Consider the following 9,305-nt stretch of genomic DNA (forward strand, 5'->3'; position numbering starts at 1 on the left):
ATATATATATATATATATATATATATATATATATATATATATATATATGTGTGTGTGTGTGTGTATATGTTTATGTGTCTGTGTTTGTTCCCCCAACATTGCTTGACAACTGATGCTGGTGTGCTTACGTTCCCGTAACTTAGTGGTTTGGCAAAAGAGACCGATAGAATAAGTACTAGGCATCCAAAGAATAAGCTCTGGGGTCAATTTGCTCGAGTGTAAAGGTGGTGCTGCAGCATGGCAGCAGTCAAATGACTGAAACAAGTAAAAGAGTACCATTCTTGCTGTTTGAACAGTCCACACAGTCACAAACAACAGAAGATCTTTCAGTGATTCCTAGCAGAATCAGTTTGCCCCTGACTTAGTACGAACGTTCCAATCTAAAATGAACGACGTAAAGATAATATATGGTGCCATTTGATACCAGGCCTGAAATGAATCGATGTAACCCAACAACGAGATAATCATAAACGGCCAAAGCAGCGACTGATTTATTATCTGAGCTGATTAGCTAAGACCACTTAGAAGAATTAAATGGTCCAGATTTACGAAGAGAGTATTTGCTCTTGTATTCTTCAGTAATTCTTATTTAACTACAGGCTTGACCAGAGGAGTAAGCCAAGTTATGTGAAACTCTGAATAGCAGTTTTTTTTAATGATATTTTTGTGATGTTTTTGCAGCTTTAATAATAATGAAAAATATGTATATACATACACACACATACACATGTGTACACACGTGCACACATATACATGCATACATACATAAAGAGAAAGAGAGAGAGAGAGAGATGAAGCTACGTTCAGACAAACCCTTTATGTCCATGCCTGCACTCCCTCTTTGAGAGGTCTTTGTTCTACCGGTGCTGGCACCACATGGAATGCACTTGTGCCAGTGCCACCTAGGATGCACTTATGTCAGTGCCATGTAAAAGGAACCCAGTACATTCTGTAATGGGGTTGGTGTTAGAAAGGGTATGTTGTTGGCACTCTGTCGCTTACGACGTCGAGGGTTCCAGTTGATCCGATCAACGGAACAGCCTGCTCGTGAAATTAACGTGCAAGTGGCTGAGCACTCCACAGACACGTGTACCCTTAACGTAGTTCTTTGAGATATTCAGCGTGACACAGTGTGACAAGGCTGACCCTTTGAATTACAGGCACAACAGAAACAGGAAGTAAGAGTGAGAGAAAGTTGTGGTGAAAGAGTACAGCAGGGTTCGCCACCATCCCCTGCCGGAGCCTCGTGGAGCTTTAGGTGTTTTCGCTCAATAAACACTCACAACGCCCGGTCTGGGAATCGAAACCGCAATCCTATGACCGCAAGTCCGCTGCCCTAATCACTGGGCCATTGCGCCTCCACCACATATATACACACACACACACATATATTTAGCAAAGGAATATTTAGATATTAAATGGAGTAGAAATGTGTTCATTTAATGTCTTTTGTTTCATAACAAACCTAAATGTATTGGACAACAATTTTCAGGAAAGGTCAGTGGTCACATACACAAAGTTAAAAAAAGAAACAAAAAAATTAATGTCCCCTACTCCTGCCCCCTCCAGCCTCACCTTTTTTTGTCTTTTGTTTTTATTTATTTGCGTGCTTTTTCCTCTCTCTCTCTCTCTTCTCCTAAATCACTAATGTTGCTTAATAAGTGTTGAAATAATGTTTAGCAAGACATTCTAACATGACCACTGCCACTACTAGCGCCATCACCGTTATCCCCCACCTCCACCATCATCAGTACCACCACCACTACTTTCACCACCACTAATACTACAAGCGTGTCCACTATTGCCATCACCACCACTACCACCACCACCACCACCATCATCACCACCACTACCACCATCACCACCACCACCACCATCATCATCACCATCACCATCACCACAACCATAATCACTATCGCCGCGATCATCAATGCCACCACCACCACCACCATAGTCATCATCATCATCATCTTCACCACCATCATCAACACCATCACCCCTTACCACCACCACCACCACCACCAACCTTTTCTATTTTTTCCATTTCTTTTTATGTCTCTTACTTCTCCTCTCGCTCTCTCTCTCTTTATACTTCCCTCTCTTTCCCTCTCTCTCTTTTACTTTCACTTTCCTTCTGATCTTTCTCTCCTACCTCAGTCTTCTCTCTCATCTCTGCCTCTCTCTTTCTCTGCTATTATTAAGACTTTTTTGACATAAATTACAACTTTATGATGTGTGTGTGTGTATGTGTGTGCATGTGTGTGTGTGTGTGTGTGTTCGAAATCTATGTGAGCATGTGTGTGTGTATGTATGTATGTATGTATGTGCAAAATCCCAATGTAAGAAAGAGAGAGTGTGTGTGTGTGTGTGTGTGTGTGTGTGTGTGTGTGTGTGTATGCGTGTATTCATGTCTGAGTGAGTTGTACATGCATTTGTGTAGTTGTGTGTGTGTGTATATGTGCATGTGTTTACACGTGAACTGTGCATGTGTTTGAGTTTGTGTGTGTGTGCGTGTATATATGTAAGTGAATGCCCATGTCTCCATCAATGTTTTTAGATGAATATGTCTTAGATTTGTGTTTGTGAGAGAGCCTTGACTCTCTTTTACTCTTTTACTTGTTTCAGTCATTTGACTGCAGCCATGCTGGAGCACCACCTTTAGTCGAGTAAATCGACCCCAGGACTTATTCTTTGTAAGCCTAGTACTTATTCTATCGGTCTGTTTTGCTGAACCGCTAAGTTACGGGGACGTAAACACACCAGCGATGTTGGGGGACAAACACACTCATATATATATATATATATATATATATATATACACATATACGACGGGCTTCTTTCAGTTTCCGTCTACCAAATCCACTTACAAGGCTTTAGTCGGCCCGAGGCTATAGTAGAAAACACTTGCCCAAGGTGTCACACAGTGGGACTGAACCTGGAACCATGTGGTTGGTAAGCAAACTACTTACCACACAGCCACTCTATATCCTCCATATTTCTACATCTGTGGCTCTCTCACGTATGTGTCAGCATTTCTCTCTCTCTCTCTATATATATATATATGTACTAGCATGCATGTGTGTGAGTGTGTGTACATAAGTGTGTGTGTGTGTGTGTGTGTGTTTTCTGTTTCTCTTTCTCCCTTCTTCTTTCCCTTATCTTTCTTTCCTTCTCTCCCTCCTTCTCCCTTCTCTCTCTCTTTCTTTTTCACTCCCTCTGTCTTTGGCTGTGTCTCTCTGCTTCTCTCTCCCTTCTCCCTGTCTCCCTCTTTCTTCCTCTCCTTATTTTTCTCTCACCCTACTTTCTCACTCTCTTCTCTTCTATCTCCCCCACCATCTCTCTCCACTCCGTCTCTCTCTCTCTTTCTTTCTCTCTATTTTTCCCTTTCCCTTCATCTCTCTCTCTCACTTCCTCTCTCTGCTTCTCTCTAGTCATTTCTCACCTCTCTTTCTCTCCCCTCGTTTTTCTCTATTTTTCTCTCTCACCACCCTCTCTCTCTCCCTTGTACTCTCCCTCCCTCTCTCTGCTTCTCTCCCCCTCTTGCTCTCTCTCTCTTTATTCTTCTCCCACTCCACCGTTTTCCTCACCTTCTCTCTATCTCTCTCTCTCTCCCCCTCCATTTCTATCCTTCATCCCCCCTCTCATCCTCTAACCCTTGTCCAAACTCCCCACCTCCAACCCCTCCTGTCCATTCCAACAAAGCACTGATGAAAGACCAAAAGGTTGATTCAAAACTCTTTCATTTTCGCAGAACAATTTTCTTCTGGAATAAAAATGAAACAGAAATAAACACCAACCTTTGTGGATGGATAACTTAGTGATTTATGGTGGCCCCTGGAGGGGTGACTGTAATGGACAATGGTCAGTGTAGGTTGGTATGGTTAGGGAGGAAGGCAGGAGACATTTTCAGTTACATTTCTCTTAGTCTTTTATTTGTTTCAAGCATTGCAAAGTGGCCATGCTACAGCACCACTCTCTTTTTGCTGTTTTTATTTGTAGTTCTTTTTAGTGTAATATTTATTCCAATCATATCTTTATTGGTGAATTCCTAAAGTTACGGGATGTAAACAAACCTACACCAGTTTTCGAATGCGGTGTAATCAAACACAAGCATGTACACACATAAGCGTGTGTGTGTGTGTATATAGGTGTAGAGGTGACTGTGTGGTAAAAGGCTTGCTTCCCAAAACATGGTTCCAGTTTCAGTCCCATTGTGTGGCACATTGGACAAGTATCTTCGAGTATAACCTCAGGCTGATGAAAACCTGGTGAGATTTGGTACATGGAAACTGAAAGAAGCCCATTGTATATATATACATACATATATATATATATAAATTGTAAATCCAAAAAATAACAACAAAAATACAAAGGGATCTGCGGTACACGTGTTTCAAGCTGTTGTTATTTTTTGGATTTACAATTTATTCTTTCACCTCAACCACGAGCTGGTATACACAGATGCTTACAATTGTCAAGTATTACCTCTAATTTTTACTTTACCTATATATATATATCTATATATACATATATATATATATATATATATATATATATATATATATATATATAGATATCATTATCATCATCATCATTTAACGTTTGTTTTCCATGCTGGCATGGGTTGAACTGTTTGACTGAAAACTGGTAAGGTGGGGAGCTGCACCAGGGTCCAATCTGATCTGGCATAGTTTCTACAGCTGGGTGCCTTTCCTAATGCCAAACACTCCAAGAGTGTAGTGGGTGCTTTTTACATGCCACTGGCATGGGTGCCAGTCACATAACTCTAGCCTCAGCCACAACTATGATCTCACTTGGCTTGTCAGGTCTTGTCAAGCATGTTATATTGTCAAAGGTCTCGGTCACTTGTCAGTGCCTTCATCTGGCCCAATGTTCGAAGATCATACTTCATCACCTCATCCCATGTCTTCCTGATCTACCTCTTCTACAGGTTCCATCCACAATTGGCACTTCTTTGCTCAGCTGTCCTCGTCCATACACATCTCATGACCTTACCAGTGCAGTCATCTCTCTTGCACATCACATTTGAAGCCACTTATGCTCAACTTTTCTCTCAGACACTTACACTCTACCGTACATGCATACTGACCTTGCACATCCAGTGCTTTTAAGCCTACGCATGTCCTCAGCAGTCACTGCCCATGTTTCTCTGCTGTATAGCATAGCTGTTCACACACAGGCATCATGCAATCTGTCTTTCACTCTGAGGGAGAGGCCCTTTGTTACCAGCAGAGATAAGAGCTCTCTGAACTTTGCCCACCTTATTCTTATTCTAGCAGCTATGGTCTCAAAGCATCCACTTCCGCTACTGACTTGGTTACCTAGGTAACAAAAGCTATCAAAGTTTCCCTGCTGGCATATTATGCATTCTATTTTCTGTACATTTTTAGTGTTAATTGCACTTGTGCACCTTAAATACACAAAAACTATTTTCACTGTTAACCTTCCTCTGATAATGCTGCACCTCTTATGTGTCTTTCGCTTATATATTGTGTGTGTTTGCTTGTCTGAGTTCGTTCCTCAGTACCACTTGACAACCAGTTCTGGTGTGTTTATGTCCCCGATATTTAGCGGTTCAGCAAAGGGACCGATAGAATAAGGACCAGGCTTAACAAAAATTAACAGCAGGGGATCGATTCATTCGACTAAAAATTCTTCAATGCAATGCCCTAGCATGGCCACACTCTAATGGCTAAAACAAGTAAAAAAAAAAGGATGAAAAGATACATATGTGTATACACACACACACACAAACACATATACTCTTTTACTTGTTTCAGTCATTTGACTGTGGCCATGCTGGAGCACCACCTTTAGTCAAGCAAATCGACCCTAGGACTTATTCTTTGTAAGCTTAGTATTTATTCTATCAGTTTCTCTTGCCGAACCACTAAGTTATGGTGACATAAGCACACCAGCATTGGTTGTCAAGCGATGTGGGGACAAACACAGACACACAAACATACACACACACACACGAGAGATTTAGAAATATTATATTTCTAATACATATATATATATATATATATATATAAACACACACACACACACACGCACATACACACATATATATATGTGTGTGCATATATATATATACAACATGCTTCTTTCAGTTTCCATCTTCCAAATCCAATTGCAAGGCTTTGGCCAGCTGAAAGTGATAGTAGAAGACACTTACCCAAAGTGCTATACCGTGGGGCTAAACCTGGTATCATGTGGTTGGGAAGTATGTTCCTTACCATACAGGCATGCTTACATCTTTGTTTGTTTGTTTGTTTATTTGGGGGGGGGGTTGTTGTGGGTTAGTTTTTTATCTTGTTTTTGGGGGTTTTTTTGTGTGACATAAAAAGATAGTTAAGTGAATTCTGAAGAATTCTTTAAAAAAGATCTGAAGAACCAAATACTTTTGATTCCTGTACCACGCTGTCGAAATTTTGGAATATATTTGCCTAACGTTTCATTCTTCACCAAAATTTATGTAAGTTTTTGTTAAAACAAAAAAAAAAAAAAAAGAAAATAGAAATTAAAAATACATTGAAATTCTGAAATTTGTTAATGTTCTCAAATTGTTTAAAAATGTGTATGTGTGTGTGTGTGTGTGTGCGTATGAGTCTATGTTATCTTGCATGTATGTATGTGTCCATGTGTATGTTTACATATGCACACATGGGTACATGCATGTATTCATTCGCATGTATGTGCATGCCATGCAACTGATGCACATACGCCACTCTTGTAAATGCTTGTGTATATGAGAAGGTGTCAGTGCGGGTATATGTGTATATGTATATATGTAACATGCATGGCTCTCTGTATACGTGTATCTTTTAATCTTTTAAGCTTTTACTGGTTTCAGTCAGTGGACTGTGGCCATGCTGGGGCACTACCTTGAAGAGTTTTTAGTTGAATGAATCAATCCCGGACATATTGTTTTGTTAAATGTGGTACTTACTCTGTCAGTCTCTTTGGTCAGACTGCTAAGTTATGGGGATGTAAACACACTGGCACCAGTTGTCACATGGTAATGCGGAGGGCAAACACACACACACACACAAAGACAAGCACACACACACAAAGACAAGCACACACACACAAAAACAAGCACACACACACACACCACACAAAGACAAGCACACACACACACACACACACACATATTTATACGACAAGCTTTTCAGTTTCTGTCAACCAAATCCACTTATAAGGCTTTGGTCAGCCCAAGGCTATCGTAGAAGACACTTACTCAAAGTGTCATGCAGTGGGACTGAACCTGGAGCCATGTGGTTGGGAAGCAAACTTCTTACCACAAAATTTTGTATTAGAAACAGCTCTAGTAATGTTGACATTTCTAATCTCACTTACTTAATGTATGTGCTTTGTTTATATTAGCTGCAGGGATTTAGGGGTCAGGGAGTATTTGGCTTATGATCATAAGGCCACAGGTTCAATTCCCAGCAGTACATTGTGTCCTTGAGCCACATACTTTATTTCCCATGACTTCAGTCAATTCAGCTAGCAAAAATGAGTGGTACCTTTAATTCAAAGGGCCAACCTTGTCACACTCTGTGTCACGCTGAATCTCACTGAGAACTACATTATGGGAACATGCATCTGTGGAGTGCTCAGCCACTTGCATGTTAATTTCAGAAGCTGGCTCTTCCATTGATCGGATCAATTGGAACCCTTCTTGTCATAACCAATGGAGAGCAAGTTTTCTTTTTTTTTTATTTCACATTGCTCAAATTCACTCAAATGGCAAAAACGAGTTGTATTAATATTTCAAAGGGCCAGCTTTGTCACATTTTCCTTTATGCTAACCTCCTTGGGAACTACATTAAGGGTACACATGTCTGTGGAGCGCTCAACAACTTGCACATTAATTTTGCGAGCAGGCAGTTCATTTGATTGAATCAACAGGAACGCTAATCTTCATCATAACAGAAAGAAAGTTCGGTCATCCAGGGAAAAAACCCTTTAAAACATGGAGTGATAAAAAACACTGAACACCTGAAGACGAAGGGAACCAAATTATTTCACAGGTAAACAAGAACAGCAGATAATAATATTTTGCTGCCTTCGAAGCATTCAATACTTTTAACACTTAGCATCTTAAAGTGACTTTCCTCTGGATGAAATCCCATGGATAATAAACTTATAAACAAGACATATTCATTAAGTCTGTGACATCGATAATATTTAGATTATTAGAGAGGCTATTAATTCAAAATATAATTTTGTTTAACTTGTGCAGCTGTGCTGCATATCAGCAGATCAATATTACGCGAATTGTAAATATAACCTCAGTCCAATAATTTGAAGTTGTTTCATGGGTGACTCTATTATATGAAGCCAATAAACTGAAATAACAGGGAAATATCAATATCCAACATCGTTCTTCCACTACAGGGTAATTCGTTTTGCCTTGTCTTGAAGTATACAGTGTTTCACTCTTAAAGGAACTTTTCTCTGGATGAAATTCCGCAGCTAATACACGTTCATTCTTATATTTGTTTCAGTCATTTGACTGTGGCCATACTGGAGCACCGCCTTTTAGTCAAACAAATCGACCCCAGGACTTATGCTTTGTAAGCCTAGTACTTATTCTATCAGTCTCTTTTACTGAACTGCTAAGTTATGGGGATGTAAACACACCAACATCAGTTGTCAAGCGATGGTGAGGGAATAAACACAGACACACAAACATACACACACACACACACACACATATATATATATATATATGATGGGTTTCTTTCAGTTTCCATCTACCAAATCCACTCATAAGGTTTTGGTCAGCCCAAAGCTATAGTAGAAGACACTTGCCCAAGGGGCCATGCAGTAGGACTGAACCTGGGACTATGTGCTTGGGAAGCAGCATCTTACCACACAGCCATGACATCAATAATATTTACCTTATAAGGGAAATTTCTAATTCAAGACATCTCTATAACATTAATCTCCCAACTAGCACAAAGCTCCCCCCGCCCCACTGCTCAAACTATTCTTATGTGTCTTGTAATGTAGTTAGTGACCCTGGTGGTTCCGGGTTCAGTCCCACAGCGTGGCATCTTGGGAAAGTGTCTTCTACTATAGCCTCGGGCCGACCAAAGCCCTGTGAGTGGATTGGGTAGACGGAAAATGAAAGAAGCCCGTCGTTTATATGTATATATATGTGTGTTTGTGTGTCTGTGTTTGTCCCTCCAGCATCGCTTGACAACCAATGCTGGTGTGTTTACGTCCCTGTAACTTAGCGGTTTAGCAAAAGAGACCGATAAAATAAGTAC

This window comes from Octopus bimaculoides, chromosome 27 (genome assembly GCF_001194135.2).
Source record: "Octopus bimaculoides isolate UCB-OBI-ISO-001 chromosome 27, ASM119413v2, whole genome shotgun sequence".
Classification (NCBI taxonomy): Eukaryota; Metazoa; Mollusca; class Cephalopoda; order Octopoda; family Octopodidae; genus Octopus; species Octopus bimaculoides.